The sequence below is a fragment of the Megachile rotundata genome, chromosome 4 (genome assembly GCF_050947335.1).
Source record: "Megachile rotundata isolate GNS110a chromosome 4, iyMegRotu1, whole genome shotgun sequence".
NCBI classification, from domain to species: Eukaryota; Metazoa; Arthropoda; class Insecta; order Hymenoptera; family Megachilidae; genus Megachile; species Megachile rotundata.
The window spans coordinates 18,382,637-18,401,544 of NC_134986.1; the positions used below are offsets into that span (position 1 = coordinate 18,382,637).

At 39.1% G+C, this 18,908-nt stretch overlaps 1 protein-coding gene across 2 annotated transcripts in view; it reads left to right on the top strand.

Moving 5' to 3' along the window:
• The window catches only part of LOC100878167 (RNA-binding Fox protein 1), a 341,805-nt gene that overhangs the window by 116,072 nt on the left and 206,825 nt on the right, over window positions 1-18,908 (top strand). For both annotated transcript variants that reach the window (XM_076530956.1, XM_076530957.1), the window contains one exon: window positions 1,314-1,356. The gene's annotated coding sequence lies outside the window, so the exon portion shown is untranslated. The remainder of the gene's footprint in view (window positions 1-1,313; window positions 1,357-18,908) is intronic.

The following is an 18,908-nucleotide window of genomic DNA, read 5'->3' on the forward strand; positions in this document are numbered from 1 at the left end:
AAAACGGCCAGTCCTCGCCAGACTGGGAATTCGATAAGACGAAAGGTGACTCGCGAGCGATACAGAAATACGAGAGGAACGTGAGATAGGGCGTAGAACGGAGGAGCATTGTGTGCAGGTTAGTGTAACGATACAGGTCACGTAGTCGCCGGTCGGTAAGCAATCGATTACCAACGGGAATAAAAGTAATTGCTTTATAGTTCTCGGTCTTAGCTGCGACGAGCAATCGTGTTTTCCGCTTCAGGTAAGAGAGAGGGAATTGTTGGTGGTAGCATTACGCTGCTGAACTGTATGAAATCGATGTGCACGCGTGGCTTCACGATGAAGATCCTCTCGACGGACTTTCGTTAGCCGGGTCTAATTGGATTTTTCAGCAATTGTTGGACTATCGTTCGAAACGTTCCTCAACGGTCAAGTGACCGTCCAATTAAAACGTCAAAACGCTCGAAATGGTACAAATACAGGCGAAAAACGCGCAAAAACGCGAGGTTATTGTTCCTATCGAGTGGAGGAAATGGCGATAGAGTAAAAATAGCTGAGTCATTAACGAACTTCGTCGCTAATTGGTAATTATCTTCATGCACGAGATATCTCACGGGGAACGTGATATTTTTATAATCATATTTATTTCACGTTTTCCAGTTAAAACTATACTTTTTTTTGATACGTTAAATCATTTTAAGCATCGTATTTTTGTACGCATTTAATGATTTTGAACGTAATCAGAACGCCGTTTAAAACTTGAAAAGATCGTAGATTAAAATTGCACGCTAAAGTAAATTGCGCAGAATATTTAATCCGTAAATATTCCAACGCCGTTATTTATTCGATTCCCGTGTCCGTGGAGAGGAAAGGCTGTTTGTTGTTCGTAATTTTCTTCAAAGAAGGATGGAGAAAATTTCTTTGAGCAGCCTCGACAAACAAAATTAACTCGCTGCGCTGAGGTTGAAGGTGGCAATCACCGCCGCTGGCTATGCTTGTTTCGTTCGAAATCAGATTCATCGATCGCTCGAGTAATTCGTGCCACGTTCGGGAATGTGGATTTTTGCCTGTTCTTCCTAAAAAGGACACGCTCGAGAAGGATTTCGAACCGTCCTCGATACGATTCAGTTACTTTTCATCCGACATTTTTTCTCGGTACATCTTATCCTTCTCGTATCGAATAATTAAGAGTAATCTAATTAAATATCTGCTCATTAGCGAGCTCAATTGACTAATTACCGGACCTTTCGTGCTCGGAATATATTTTACGGATTTCTATTTATTTGCGAACGTTGTTATATTTACATAAATAATTTCTGCTTGTTTTTCAGAGTCATCCAGAGTGTCAAGACGCCACACCGTATACCGCACATTGTGAGTATTTAATAAAAATGATAAGTAAAGGGGAAGGTAAGAAATTTTGGAATAGAAAAGGAAGTCTTTTGATGGTAAGCTAACCCTATTCCACTAATTTTTAATCTTCATTCGCTTAATACCGCTTCATCCGGAAACGAGTTCAAAGCTCGCTTTTCCGTCGTCAGGTTGAATATCGAGCTTCCAGCAGCCGCGATATTAATCTAATCCCTCTGGGACTAAGGCGGGACGAAAGGCACTCCTCGACTCGGGAAATGGTAAAAATTACACTGGATCGGGAAACTTGCTTTGAACTCGGATTTTACGGTGAGAAATTTTGAATGGGAATTGTTCCGAGTTGCCTTTACGAGTTAATCACGTGGCAAGTTTCGTGATTTGGGTTCAATGAACTTCCATGATGATAATGAACATAATCGATAGGAATTCTGCATTCGACAGCTAGATTCCCACTTTGTTATTGCCTTTCTTTTGGATGACTTTTGAGGTTAGAAATCTTTCATAAAAATATTGTTCAAGAAAAATAGAAACGTATCTGTTAGTATATTTGGATGACTTTTGAGGTTAGACATCTTTCATAAGAATATTGTTCAAGAAAAACAGAAACGTATCTGTTAGTATATTTGGATGACTTTTGAGGTTAGAAATCTTTCATAAGAATATTGTCCAAGAAAAACAGAAACGTATCTGTTAGTATATTTGGATGACTTTTGAGGTTAGAAATCTTTCATAAAAATATTGTTTAAGAAAAACAGAAACGTATCTGTTAGTATATTTGGATGACTTTTGAGGTTAAAAATCTTTCATAAGAATATTGTTCAAGAAAAATAGAAACGTATCTGTTAGTATATTTGGATGACTTTTGAGGTTAGACATCTTTCATAAGAATATTGTTCAAGAAAAACAGAAGCGTTTAAGTATATTTGGATGATTTTTGAGGTTAGAAATCTTTCATAAGAATATTGTTCAAGAAAAACAGAAGCGTATCTGTTAGTACATTTGAAGAGATAAATTTTTTTAAAGAAACCTTTTGTTTTAACAGATAAAGAAAGCGTGTCAGTTAATCTTAAGTTTACGTATTTTCTTTGGCGACTTTTATGTTCCTGTTTGCGTTCTGTTCAACCGTAATTCAAATAGAGTTTTCGCTATTCTTCGCGAAGACGCCTGACGCTGTCACGGCATAATTTAATTTCGCGAGGAAAATAGGAACAAAGGTTGCGCGCAAATTGAATTTAAGAATTTTCATGCTGACCCAAATCCGGCCACGAATCATGTCAACGGAGAAGGTCCGGGTAACGCTATAAATTCGGCATTAATTGCATCGGGAAAGAGTCGAGGACGGGCCAAAAATGGTCGACGGCAGCATCTGTGCCACGCGGTAAATCCGCCAGCAAGAAAACTGGCTTAATCCTCTTACGAGCGTCGCGTCGCCGCGGAAAAATGGCCTTCCTCCGCTGACCTTAAACCCGACAGGAACACGAGGAAGCTTTGTCCTTGCCGAAAAGAGCGTCTTCCACGGAAAAATGCTCGTATTTCCGGTGAATCAACGCCGAAGACATTCCCGTCCTTACTCGTGAAAAATCGAATTCGATTTCTCTGCATCCGACCACATTTTCCACGACACTTTCTTCTTGGCAATTTCTAACGGTAATAACGTCGCTTTCGAACCTTTCGTAACAACCAGTTACGACGCGCACAATTTGATTGATTCCGCTTATTTACCTGGATCGAAACGCTTGCAGGAAATCACGGAAAATGAGAATCGCAAACAATCGAGGAAAGTTGCGAGGGGTTAATGAAAATACATCTTGGAAAGCAATGATTAAAAGTAGTAGCGACGACTCATTAATCTAGGAGCCACGAAGGGACCTTTCCAAAGTGGAAAGTTCAGCCGAGCCCACAAACTCCAAACAAGTTCATTTCCAAGCGAAACGTGGCGCATTATAACGGCATAATGCTCGAACATGAACTTCTGTTTCTATCAGAAAATATTAACAATTTTCCCTGAAATAAGTGCTAATACGTTTGATCAATGAACGAGTAAACGCATAATACATTTAACAAACGAATAATAGAAACTCCGATACTCTTAAAATTGTGTTTCAATGAAAAGTGTTACTCCAAAAATCCCTGCACCGGTAATATATCGCGAGTCTATTGTGAGGAAAAATATGAAACTCGTGAGTTAATTAAGAGGAAAGTTTAACCTGAATAACCGTAATTGTAGCAGGCCTTGTTAGTAAAAAAGAGCGGTAACTAATTAAGTGAGATGTGAATTAATTAGCACGCAAGGCGAACATCGTTTAAATCGAAGGAAATTAAGCTAAGGTAACTCTTTGGCAATTAGATTCGCGGTGACTTTGACGATCGGCTAACTTAGACCAGGATTAGGTTTGTATTAAGATTACTCTAAGCTCGCTTGAGCTAGGTGTGGGTTAGACCAAAATTGGCTCTGAAATTGCTTCGAATTACATTGGATTTGCTAAGTCAAATCCAAATTGGATCTAGATTAAATCTTGAACTATCACTTCCAATATTGACCTATCGACTTATTTCTCGGAATTTAACGTCAATCAAGAATGAAATACGGGTTGAAATACAATGTCTCTCTGTACATTTATTTGATAATTTAAAACGTTAGATAGTTGATCGTTAATTAATTGATTAATTAAGTTGACATTCTTCTTGTTTAAAATTTTGATTGCCACGTTACCGACATATGGATGACTCCTAATCTTCCATGCGATTGTATCATCTATATATGTATATTATTAAGAATGTGTCCACTAACCTAATGTTCGAATTAACTATTTGAAACTATGAATAATAAATATAACTGTGAGAAATATAATTGTGAGAATATTTGGTAAGATTTGTCAGAAACAAAAATACTATCTAATTTTCAACTGCTTCCGTCAACGTGTTAAAAACAATAAAGATTTCAATAGGAACAGAAATTTGGAAATTTTTAATCAGCCGAAACTCTATTTGGAAATCCGAACGAACGACGATACAAATCACGCGTCTAACAGACACTCTGTTCAGGGCTGGCGATTGAATTTTTCAGCAAAGCAGACGCGAGCACGTGAGCTGGAATTGATCCAATTCCAGAAGCCACAGATTAGATTGCTCTCCCTGGTTTCCCGCTCGATACGCGCTCCTCGAGATTATTAAAACATTCTCGTTATTAATCCAGCTCGTCGCTAGAAATTCCCAACGAGCACCTTTTCCCGCATTTCCCATCGGTTCCCCCCCTTTCTCTTCAACTCGAGCCGAGGTTACTTCGGGGCATCCTCGATCCTAATTCAATCGCACAATATTCTCCACCCTCGAAACGATTTCGCCCTTATACGAGCAGCCAAGTTTCGCGAAACCCTTGGAAATCCATCGCGAACGAGTTTTCAATTTCGATTCAGGGGCTTCTGGATGATTGCGATAAGCTTTAGGCAAGTTGCCGATACGACATCCAATTCATTTTTGTCTCACTACACTCTTTCATATATCTGTAAAACGAAAGATCAAATTTCGAGAATTTTATATGCATTTACTTCTTTTAAATTACCGAGATAAAGCACCTAAAATTTAAAGTCATTGTACCACTATAAGGAACAATGTTCAGGTGCTCAGAAGTTGTCAGAGAAGAAATAGAATCCTTTATCTCCGAATGCCTCCCAAGAAATTCCTTAAATGTAGTGGAGAAATTCATCTCCGAGTTTCTTACTCATTGTTGCAATACTGATATTTACTTTCCGAGACATCCTGATCGATCCATGACTACCTGTGATATTCGCAGCGAATCACTTTTGATCATTCCACTTTATACGCGACGAAACTTTATTAGAATAAAGAATCGATTCGTTCTGTTGGAAAAACCTGTGAATAGATGATTTTAGATCGCAGGCAAGTTTCGTGGACCTTAAATACGTAATCAAAGTCTTTCTATAAGATTCTTCGGAACTTTCCACTTTCACTGCGAACTTTTTCCGAACTTTGTTCTTCTCGGAAACTATACTCTACACGCTGAATAACATCTCTACGCTTTCAAACTGATACAAAGTCACTTATAGCGGTGAATGGTGTCGAAATTCTTCAAGGACCTTTTACAGACAATGAACATGGAATTATGTATCTTTGAAATTATGAATTACGTGATGATTGCAGTAACGTAGATTACAGTAATGGATTACAGTATGAAAATAATTCAACAGGTAATCAAAAGATACATTAATTCGTTGAGCAAGATGACCCAGAAAATCGAGGCCAGAAAATTTCACGTTTCACGAGTAACGAAGGAGTAATTAACGAGCGTCGTGTCGAAATTGCAACAGCCTCGAGAACGAACCTTCGTGAAACGATGTCTGGGGTTAATTTACCCTAGCCCGTTGAAGCTAGCATCGACAGCCTTTGTGACTCGTTTATATAGCGACCCCTCGTTATATTGCCACCATTTATTTTCCAACCGTAAGCTGAATGGTTACACGTACCGCGACCCGTTATGTTCCTCGTCATATTTCATCCATTAATTTTCGATTGTTGCGATGTCCGGCGCAAAAGGGGTGAACGTGAAAATTCTTAAGGGTGTCGAATTAATTCAGCTCGATTAAGAGGATTCGCGAAACAGCGCGACTTTGGCTAATTAAATCCGGGAAATTAGTTGTGTCTCGAAGGAAGATGGAACGTCACCGGCAGGAAATGCATAATGGGGTTGTTGTTTCCGCAGCGTCAGGAGCTTTCCAGCAGACAGACGGAGAGATGTAGATCTCCGCGGAAGTCTGGCTAAGAGGTTCGTATTTTCTCAGCGGCGTGGCTGAAAGATTTTCCACGAGGAAAAATAACGGGGAGCCTCGAGTGGGGACGGGCTCGTTTGAATACGAATTTTCACGGTCTTTAACGTCGAAAGGATCCGAATTCATTGGACGCCATTCGAATGGCTCGATGTTCAGTTGAATTCGCGAACGGTTCGCTCGGTAATGGCCGCACGCTCGAATCCTCGAAATTATTTTCGAGCGTTTCACCGGCGACTTCGAACGCCCCCCTTCAAGAGTTTTTCGCGAGCACCGCTGAAAGGGATCAACAAGCACCGTGGCGAAAGCCTTTTATTCCACCGAGTTCCATTATCCCGCTCCTGAAGGCATCGGGATTATGAATAATTCGGAGAAGTATTTGCTTTTCCTCCTTCGCGTCTCTGAATTAATAAGAAGCCTTCGAGCTCGGTCTGCCAGACCGATGGACTTTATTATTGCTGCTACGACTTGTAGATTGACAACTTATTTCCGTAATGTACACTGAGAAATAACGCTCACGATTTACACAGGAAATTACTTACGTTGTAAGACGTCTGATCAATTATGTAAGATGCTGAAATTAAACGTTAAATCTTTTTCTTCGTACCTCCTTTTATAAGGTCTGAATTACTATTCTTGAAAACGCACAGAAACGATGCTCATAAAATTAATCATATTTAAAAATACATAAAATTAGCAAATATAGATGACAAAAATGTATAAATGCATATAATGTATCTGTTTATTTATAACGTATCTGCATGTGCGTAAATATACGTCTCATAAATTTAATCATGTCTTAAATTTCACGCTGTTGGTGGCACTTGCTACTCCAGAACATATTAATTGTACGTACTTTGTTAATGAGAGTTTATAAACACGTTTGAATTTTTGCGCGAAAATGCTCTCTGTTTTACCGACTTAACTGCAGTTCCACAAATCGACCACCAGATGGCGATAGCGAACAAACGAAGAAACGCGCGCAAACGATATTCGAACAGTTTTGCATTATTGTTGATCGTCATGCGTACACCACGAAGACTCTTTTCGAAATCTTTTGAAAAATCGTCGCAAGAAATGATCAGAAGCATTCGACTGAGAAATATTAGGATGACTATATCCCTGAACCACGAGTGGGAGCAGTTGAACTGGGAAATCTGGGTATGTCGTGAATAAATTACAGATTTCTTTGTATGTACGGTCGCTTTGGTAGATACGGTAGTTTTTACTTGAGAATCTTTGCGAAAGTAGAGTATCATATATGAATATATAACATATTTTATGATTTTAACGTATGGTATTTGTAATAATAGCTTGAATAACATATCTGAAAATTATTATTTAAAGGAATTTTGTGTAAATTTATTATTTTTACAAAAATCGATTTCGATGCAGATGATGAGAATTTAGAAGTTATTCTGTCGTGTGTATATAAATATTGAATATTTAATATATATTGATTATTTATTATGTATTAATTGTCAAAATATGTTGAATATAGCAGTGAAATATTTTCGTGCTCATTTTTACCTAAAATTTAAATTTTGTCAAACGTTGTTGAATCACGAAACGAAGTACTAGATGGCGCAAAGTAGAAAGACATGTGTCGCCATCAACTTCGCGTTCGTAAAGGCGTTCTCCTTCGTCAAGTACTTGTCCTTAAGCGATAAAGTAGTTTCCTATCATTATACTTTACCATATACAAACATAATTTAAAACTAATAAAATATTTAAATATAAAAACCACTGAGCTTCGTTTAAGAATATTCGAAATATTTTTAATAATATCCAACTTTCAGAAGGAAACTTCTTTATCGACGTTCATAAGCGTCCTATGTTATCATCTCCGTTTATCAAACACGTACAATAATTTATCATGTACAACTATAAGCAGAATTTATTGTACCGAGATTACGTAGAAATTAGATTGTTTCGTGGAATTTATAAAGTTCACGCATTCGCTTTTTGCTGACTTTCTTCTACTTGAATTACGATATCGATTGCAGCTGTGCGTCGAAGGATTTTTCTACGCGCTTTAACAAATTTTTATCGACTAATATCGGTTTCAAGCGAGGTTAATGCTTTTATGTAACACTTTACGTAACAATTTGCTCCCGTACCTTACATGAATTTCTATCGAACAACTTAATTGGAGTAGAGCACCATAGGGATACCGCCGAAAATAGTTTACTACCCTCTAGAGAATATTTAGAATGGAACACTGGCACGCCATGGTTCGCTCCTGTAATTTTAAATTTCCTACATCAAGGAAATTCTGCAGCTAGATCTTCATATAACAATTACATCCACATTACAATTTAAAAAATTGTTTAATTGCAAAAGTTCTAAATTTTTGAAACGATCGAATTCCTCGGCGCCACGTGGATCGAATAAAAATTCTCCGGTATTTTCGCAACACTTTGAAACGCTATAGAAGACTGAAACAACCAATTGGCCAAATATACATCGCGTGTATATTTAGCTGGAAGATTGAATCGCTGCCAGGATACAGCCCTGTAATTCGATCCTCTCGGTGCAGGGGATGTTCACGGGTGCAGAAGGGGTCCCGTAGGATCGCCGTCTCGAAATAATCGCTCGAAAGAATTCCATCTGGTCGTTGTTTTAAACGCGGCGAACGAGCTCGCGTGTCGCGAAATATTTCAGGGGAGGTACGATGCACGATAAGAGAAAGGGGAGAAGATTATAGATTTCCTGCTCCACTTTACAGCGTTTCCTTCTTCCTCGATTTTAATTCGACGCCCTAACGTTTGACTCCGACCTTTGTGGGATCCTTTAAACGTTTGAACTTTCATTTCGATATTTCGGGCTTTGTTTATCTCCCTGGATACGAACTTTCCAGGCTTTTGTTATTTTTCTTTGCTATTTGCTGTTGTTCTTTGCGCAAGAACAAATCCTGTAACGTATTTGCAATTTCGTGTTAATAAACACAATGTGTTACTTAAACACATGGTATAATTAGATTATTTAAATTGTAGACGAAGAGTGTAGGTAAAAGTAGATGTTGGTAATTAAATTATTTAAATTGTAGACGAAGAGTATAGGTAAAAGTAGATATTGGTAATTAAATTATTTAAATTGTAGACGAAGAGTATAGGTAAAAGTAGACGAAGGTAATTAGATTATTTAAATTGTAGACGAAGAGTGTAGCTAAAAGTAGATGAAGGTAATTAAACGAGAATTTTTAAAATGATAAAAAAGTAATAAATCATATCAGAAGTAAGGGAATCGTAAGAAGGTTTAATATCTAATTATCTTATTCCCGTTAAATTAACTCCGTCCAACCCCCGTTTCAATTTATCATTCGGACTGTTCTCCCCCAAAACCGTCTTCCTTCATTCCCATTCGCTTACACAGCACTCTATTATTTACAAAAGCTACAGAAAACCCTCTGTGTAACATGCCCCGAGCGTTCGTCAGGGGGTGAATCAACCCCGGCCGTCGTGGATGTTGTTTTCTCGAAACGAGCTCGTCCTCGCGCACACAAAAGAAGGCTCGTGAGCACACTGTTTTAGAGTGCTTCTGGGAAATGGTGTCTTCGAAATTAGAGGGAGAGGATCCAAGGTCCGTTTAAACATGTTCACCGTGTTTATAGGCGCTGCTGAGATCTGTCGGCGTTTCCAACCGCGAGGTTACCGGTGTGTACGCATCGGAAGAGAAACATACAATTCGGACCAGGCGATTTGTTAGTGACAGGAAGCAGAAACACGTGCTGCTCACGTAATACCGTAAACCTCAGAATCCGTCTACGATATTACTCGGAAATCTTCAAATTTTTTACCTTCCATATGCTGCAAATGTTCATATCAGTTCACTAATATTTAAACATTCGTATTTTTTACTTGTGATCATTCGAATTTTGGAATTCACATATTTACAAGTTTACACATTTTTCAACTTCCAGTTGTTCCTTGTTCCCCAACTTTGTTCAAACTTTCAAATTTGTTAATTTACAAATTTTCAAACTTTCACATCTTCAAATTTTTAAATGTATAAGTTCACCAATTTACAAAATCTAATGCACAACATTTTCATAAATTTATCTGATTCATCAATGTACAAGTTTACAAGTATACAAACTGATTTTGCAACTTCATATATTGTCAAATTCTCGAATTGTCTAACTTACAAATTGTTAAACAACCAGCTTTATAAGTCCTCATAATTTAACTTCAGCTCCAAGATTTTTACTCGTATAATTGAATCCAAGAGTCATCGTCAATTTTGCCACTATATTATCATTATAAATTTGCAACTCACAATTTACAATCACAATTTCTCTCAAAAATGCGTGAGCAGATTACGGTTTCTTAAAACCGGGTTTTATAGGTTGAAGCCGGTCGAAGTTTCGTGAAAGGGGAGGTCCGTCCGAAATTAGTAAAAGTAATTTTAGTCGACGTTTTTTTATTTTTGTATCACTCGGCGATGCAGACTCCCGGGAATTCGCCGCCTTCCTTTTTATTCGCCGTTGGATTTTATTTCGAACACGCAGCGACTCCATTTATAAAATAAATATCTAACGAAAATTTTGTTCCTACGTTATAATTTTACGATGCAATTTTCTCGCTCGATTTTTCCCGATTTCAATTTTTTGCAACTTCCAACAGGATGTTTGCCATAGGTTTCATAAAAACGTCCCTGGACCAGAATAGACCACGGTTCATAAGGGTAGAAGTTTATCAGAAGCGGTCCCTGCGGCGGATAAAATATTTACCGCGTTTATTGACAATTTCCCACTCCATCGGTAAGTCGCGGTCGACCTTAAAACGAAGGCGATAAATTCGTTTGGCTGTATATGGGGAGACGATGCGCGACAACTAAAAGCCCTTAAGAGATCGCGATACCCCGTTATTTACCGAATCAACGTTTATAGTAAGCCGGCTACGGTACATTTTCAACAAATTTCCCTAAGTGCACTTTGCGGACGCAGCAGGAAAATTCGTACGTCGACAGGGGGTTGGAATTATTTTTCGCCGGTAAGTTTGAGTCGAAGCTAAGTGGCCCGGACTTTTACAACTTCCCAACCGGTACAACGATATATCCGAACGTTGAAAGTTTGGATTTTCGAGCATCGGGTTAATGCACGCCTCGTTGTACTCGAATATTTTCATCGCTCTGTTTCAACAAATTCCAAACTTTTGTTAAGGTACGATTAAGAACCAGTCTGTATACAGTTTTTATAGTAATTAGCGGATCGAAAGTTCGAGACGGTTAATTAACACTTTTCAACGGAGTTCGCGACTCGTATTCTTAAATTCACGGGTTAATAACGCGAAACACTTTCAATAGAAGGTACATAAAATTTCATTAAGCCGATGAAAAGTATCTGAATGCACGTTCGAATAAAAAGGATTAATGTAGAGAACTTTTCCTTGCCATTTTTCCTTTTCACAATCTAGTTATAACAAGGAGGAACTTGCCTCTTATATCATTTCAGAATCTCAATTTTTCGTGGACGAGACAGTCTGAAGCACGAAAGTCTGAAGCTTCCGAGAGGGAGCTTAGTAATACGAGGTTTAGTTACGTATATTACTTTATTCGTCCTATAAATTTCGTTTCACTTTGCGTTAAACATTATCATTATTGCTCTTTCCTCTCTTGAAACCTTCTTCGATGATCACTTTTATAAATTACAAGAAGATGCTTTTTGCAACTTACCTTTCTTTAGACAACTTAGAATTATTTTTACAAATAGACGTTGCTTATCATCGAATCTTGATTTTCTTTATTTAAGGAAGAAATGTAAAAAACGAGTGAATGTTTAACTTTGATGAACGTTCAAAGTGGCTCAGAGCCATTCAAGAGATTTCTTGTCATAAAATTTTCAAGAGCAAATATTCAACGATGTCGTTAGAGGAACATAGTGTTGCACGGGTTAACATTTCGAGGTTTGGTCGTCCCTGGCTATCGGCACAATTCTCTCTTGTAGTCGTCATGGAAACCCCTGTTCAGGGTGCTCCCTTGTCGAGAGTAGGCAGTTTCCAGAGGTTTAGGGTGTAACCTCGAGCTCCCAGCTGAACGACGTCGATCAAGGCGTATACCTATCTTCCAAGATATAGTGCCGTCGTAAATTAAGGATTGAAGTGGAGACACTTATCGATGTACGCATTCAACTTCTCGGAATTGGCAATATATGAAGAGCACCTATGCAGGCCTTAACTGTCGACGTGCAACTAACGTCGTGTAACGTCTGGTCGTAAAATTCGCGGTGATTCGAAATACAACATTCAGCGATTTAACGCGTTGCGATACGACACTTAAGGATTTATTGAACAATACGTGGCGATATGATGAGCTGCGATATAGCTCATCGATCTTGAAGGCATTATTGTACGGTGCATGGCAATATAACGCGTGGAGATGTACTGTATCGATCACCAACGCGTTATTGTACGACGCGAGGTGATATAACGAGTGGCGATGTAGTGGATGGATTTTCAAAGATTTGTCATACGATGCGTTGCGATATAACGCATTCGACTTCAACGCGTTATTGTACGATGTGTGGCAATATAACGCGTGACGATATAACACATGGAGTTTCAATGCATTGTTATACGATGCATGGCAATATAACGCGTGGTGATATAATATATCGACCACCAACGCGTTATCGTACGACGTGAGGTAATATAGCGAGTGGTGATATGGTGAATGGATTTTCAAAGCGTTGACATAACGATGCGTTGCAATATAACGCATTTGACTTCGATGCGTTATTATACAATGTGTGGCAATATAACGCGTGGCAATATAATACATGAACTTTCAACGCATTGTTACACAATGCATGGCAATATAACACGTGGTGATATAATATATCGACCACCAACGCGTTATCGTACGACGCGAGGTAATATAGCGAGTAACGATATAGTGAATGGATCTTCAAAGCGTTGTCATACGACGCGTTGCAATATAACGCATTCGACTTCAACACGTTATTGTACGATGTGTGGCAATATAACGCGTGACGATATAATACATGGAGTTTCAATGCATTGTTATACGATACGTTGCAATATAACGCGATGCGATATGACATGTCGATTCTTAATCCATTACAATATGATATGTGGCAATATAGCAATGCGAAATGACATGCTGATCCTTAATGCGTTACAATATGATGTATGGCAATATAACGCGTGGCGAAATAACGCATCAATCTTCAACAGTACATAATACAATGCACAGCAATATAACGCGAAATGCAATAATTATAAATTCTGCATCCTAGCACCTCCATTTTATCCTCCTCTTCATCTTCCTCTTCAACTCATTCACATCGAGACACTCCGATATTGTACGTTTCAGCAACAATCTCGAAGGACTTCAATTTCATCGAGCACACTTACAGTCGCCAAGATAAATTTCTGTTCCTCGTTATGGATTACCATTAGACAACTCTGCTGAGTTGTACCTTTTAAGGACGGATATATTTTTTTTTCTCCCTGGGAAAGTTTCTCGAGTTATCTGTCAACAATGTCGTCCAACGTTGGTCTCGACACCAGCTGACGGTACGAGATAAATCCGAGAATCGAGGTGATCCTTTTGATAGTCAACCGTTTCAGTAAAATGATCCTTTGTCCTTTCGTTCTTCTACCATCCCTCGACACGATTTCTTGTAGATTCGCGCTATTTGCGAGGCACGAGGATTTGTTAGTCGTCGTAAAAACCGAGAAACGAGGGCGACATATAAATCGAAATGCGATCTACGTATTCCGATCGTCGTTCCTCTTATTTCCTCGCGGGTAATATTTCTTGTATGATCGAGTTTAATATTTCGACATTTTTAAGGAATTTGTACGATTATTTCAGAATACTTGACGGTAATTTATTTGAAAAAATAGTTGACTTTTGTCGAGAATCTCCTCGGGGATTTAAACTTATCCCAGTAAGTCTAACATAAAGTTCCCGTGCTTTAAAACCGGTCTCCCGTTCCAATAAACCTCTCGTCCCAATAAACGTTATGAAAGTTCCAATTGCACCGATTACATCGAAACTGTTCCCGATAATCCGCCATTATTCCGCCAAAAATTTATTCGTCGACCACGAGCCATTTACCAACCGCCATCGCCATTCGTCATCCATTATTCCAATAAAAAGCCCGATCGTCAACGAATCGTTCGCGTCCGATCGCGGTGTTCTCTCCGTCCAGGGATCTCGATAAATTTGTCCCGATGGCGGGTGTTCGCGCTCTTTTACCCCACGGTGAGGTCAGCCGTAAAACATTTATAGTGTCACGGGGATATACGTATACACATAGGCGGACAGAAGAGAGAGGAGAGCAAGAACGCGAGCGCATGTGCGCTCCAGCTGCAACGCGCCTACGAACCCGCGTAGAGGGTTCTAAAAATACGCGGCCACCCTGAGTGCACTTGAAACTGCACCAGCGGAGCCTGTAGCCGAGAGGATGGCCGACGTCGATAGGCAATATCACCGAGACGACGCGTCCAACCGTTTCTCTCTTCCTCCCGTTATGGTTGCCGTTTAACTTTCGCTACTCGCCACCAGAGGGACGCAGTCGGCACCTGCGAAACCTACTTTCTCGTTAGTTGTCACCTCTTTATGCTGGTCGGACATTTTCGAAATAACGTTTCAGACTTTGGGACATCAAACCTCTGGAACCTTCGGAACTTTAGGATTTAGATCCTTGGAACTTCGGGAAGTTAGTATATTCCGGACTTCGTGGAAGTTTCGAACTTTGGTACTTCTTGGAACCTCGGGACAACTTTTTAACTTTCCATATACTCGAGGTTCAAAAATTTTAAAGCCCCAAATTTCGAAGTACCGAAATAAGATTCCAAATTCCAAAATTTCCAAGGTCTTAAGTCCCAAAATTGAAAAAGTGTCCGCTGCCCATAATAAATATTTGATACATCGCAACGATTTCATGAAAACGTAATTCCAGTCTTCCGTCTGGTGTTACTTCAATAATCACCAGCGAAATGATTGTTTCCTTCGAGAGGATGGAGCACCCTCCATCCTGGATAGATCATCCCTTCGTCTGCAGGGAGTCAGACTTGCTCGATGCTGTCCCTCTTCGAATCACCATAGAAACGAAGGGATGGCACGAGAGGGTGCAAAAGCCACGGTGCTTAGAATAACGCGCTCGACGCACTCTAGATGGAAATGGATCTCCACGGTATTACCTTGTGGTAACAAGCGAAGATGTAACGGCACATACAATCTTATCGTAACAATAATAAGGAGGGATACATTGAAGATATCGTTGAACGAATCTGGTGTAGTGCAGCGGAAATAAAGAAATGTATTGTTTCCAGTTTACACTGCACTACAGATACCTTATAAGCTAGAATTAAATGTTACGAATAATCTTCCAAAAAATTCTCGTTTCGAATCGGTAAATAAATATCGAAAAATATTCGTTCGAATAAATAGAATATTGGAAAGTATGAAAAAACAGAAATTTGAAATAGTCGGTGTACTCTGACTGGCTAAACGAGGTAATGGATCGCGGATAAATCGCGAAGCATGTAGCCCGTGTGTACGAAAGGATTAACTAAATATAATTATGTCCTTACACGTTAAATTTGCTATGGTTTAAATATTTTATTTCGTTGCAATATTTCGCTGTTTGTTCCCAACTGCGAAGCGGAAAAAAATAAACTTGATCTGAGATTTAACGCTCTGAATCCATTCATAACCGTGTCACCGCATTTTCAACATTTTCGCGACAAGCTTTCGGTTCAGCTCGGTGCACAAACCGACGGGTCAGCAGGCGGTGACTGCAAATTTACATTCACCTTCCAGCTACTTCCTTTTCGTCGTATATTTACGTAGCTTCTAAACATCCGCTCCGCTCGTTTAGCAAGATCACGTATCCGAAAATATTTTACGAATACATACGAGGCGTTATTTGCGAAATTCGCCTCGCGGTCCGAAACTTCTCACGGTAGATCAATGTTTCCGCTCCATAGAGTGAAACAGATTGTCACGCGTGTCCAAGTTTCCGTTAGTTCGTGATTTTCACCTGCAACGTGACCTCGCGGTCTGCTGTTTGACATTACTCGCGTCTCCCTCTGCGGCCGACAGACGCGATGGATCCTGGCGGGATTCCAGAATATAAATTGTCGGGATCTCGTTGTCTCCGATACTTTGCTCCAGAACTTTCCAGCTGCCGTCAACTCCGGGTTCGCTCCGACGTTCCAAAGGGAGCTGCATCGATTCGGACCGACCGCGTCCGACGATCCATCTTCGATCGTCCTCCACGCAACATTGCGTAACGATAGGGAAAGGAATAGGCTGGAAGTCGTGAAAGTTTCGACGATGCAGCGAGGTGCATGCACGCTTCGTCACGTTGTGTGCTGCTTCGTGTACCAAAGGTTAGAGGTGGCCAAATGATTCACGCGATGATTTCGCGCACGTGTATCGAGAAACTGTTTGCAAATGGGACACGTGCGCAGACATCGCTGATCACTTTAATTCCCTTGTAATTAGTGTAATTGTTAAATGAGAAAATAATTACTTCAACTCACATTCGATTTCATTTGACAGATTATATGTTAGGTAAGGTTCTTCGATTTTTGCTGATAAAATGACAGATCTACTTGGTTTGTTACTACGTTGTTGGAAACGGGACATAGAGGTATTAATAATGCATTTCCCTTTGGAGAGCCAGGTTCCTGATTAAATTCGTTAAATAAACGCTGTTATGTCAATTACGTAATTCGTGTGCCTCCTCAAAATGTCGTATTAAATTGCTCGTAGCCTGAATAGTTTGATTGACATCAATGAAACAATAATACACGAATTTCATCGTAATCCGTTTGCTGTAATTGACAGACGGTCATTTTGTGTTAGGAGCGCTTTGTACAGTTTCATTCAAGTGCAAGGAAATTTCTGTAGTGCTTTGTAAACTCTGACGTCGCTGAACGATGTCAAGCTTTTTATATTTCGAAATCGATCACGTTGCAAGATTATATAGCACGCAAGTATTTACCTGTGACACATCATTTTAAAAGCACGAGGTTCGCCGTTGTTTTACGACTCTCGATATTGATTCAGTTGCATTCATTATGCAGGATGTTAACAATAGAGATTCATCTGTGCATTCTTAAGTGGTGGAGAAGTTGCTGCACGATTCACCGGTCAGCACTTGAATTGCACGATTCGAAAAGATAAAGCGTGCTTCGGGAAATAACGTTTGCTCTCGGATACGATTGCCTTAGTAACGATAATTTCGCAAAGGACCGTAGCAATCTCGAGCAGCGTAAGCTTTTCCTCGGAATCGGAATCCGCTTTCTGCTTTTCGATAATGGTTTCATTTCCTTGTATCTCTTTGGTGCGTGCTAATATATGCATAATAACGGTGCGCCGCGAGCATAATAACGAACCTTCGATATTATACGTGCTGGGGCATGATTGGATCCCGGTTTGCTGGACAATTTTCGTCTCGTGCCGTTTACGATTCGCTGTATCATGGAAAAACTCGTGGAAATTAACGAAATGTTAATGAAAAAGCGTACCAGTTTGTTTTAATCAGCAGAGGAGTTTTATAATTGCGCGACGCAAATATTGTTTGGAAGAGAAGATGTCTGCTGTGTTTTTAATTACATTTTTTATTCGATTATATAATATTTTAATAAACATTTTTTTTGTTCGAAACTATTATTTCTCGATACACCTTTGTATTACGAAATTGTGTTTATCCGTAGAACCAATTCAATCACCCCTGGTATTTTTATTTTTCAACGTATCTTTTTATTTAAACATGTCGAATTACGGACAAATTCAATTAATTCGTTATCCACGAATTTGTTTCCATTGATTTTATTTGTTGTTCGAAATAACGAACAACCTTTTTCCCGGTACTCTGAGAACAATTGATTTATATCTGTACAAAACCAAATGCATAAACCATCTGCAATTTCGCAAGCGCAAACAGAAAAGGCGACAAAACAATCGCGTTACAAAGCGTTAGTCACTCGTCATTATAAAAGTGAAAAATATTTGCTACGTACATTGAATCATGGTAACCGTAGATTGCTGCAAAAATAATATTGAAAAATACAACGTTGAAAAGAACGATACATAAATTTCATTTAATTTTCATTGGAGCGTCGAACCAACGTAATTGTGTAACTGAATAAAACGAGGGAAAAAGTAAATCATAGGCATAAATCTTATGTCGCATCGTAGTCGCGGCGGGCAACGACGACGTAGCACGGCAGTAAATGTAACAAACGTTCACGGTAAATGAAACGTTTTATATTTCCATAAATTTCTCGTTCGACGTAGGAGCGACCAATCAAAACTAGACAGGAATATGCGGGAAACTTGATATGTCCGAAATTTGAGCTGTTAGGTTTCACAGAAATTTCGAGGGGATTCCGAGAGTGCATTCTTCTCAAATATAGAATTTCGAAGTTTTAGTATTTTCAAGCTTTCGAATTTCTACATTTTCACATTTTTAATCTTTCAAATTTGTAAATGTTCGAATTTTCAAATAATTACACTCGTCTGGATTACTGACTTTTAAATTTTGGAAGTTTCGCGGTCCAAAATTTCAAATATAGAAGAATACTTTCGGGCCTCTCGTCCGATTCCGTCCGGATTTTTCCGAGTCGAACCGAAGTCGTAATTTAGAGATATTCCTATGCTTCTAAAGAGTTCTCGTAGTACTTTAGTGTTTCTTTTAGAATTTCTCGGAAACGCATGTTTGTGATTCTAAATTCCTCTCTAAAGTGGAATTTATGTTAGTTAACGTTTTAATTTCAGTATCTTAAT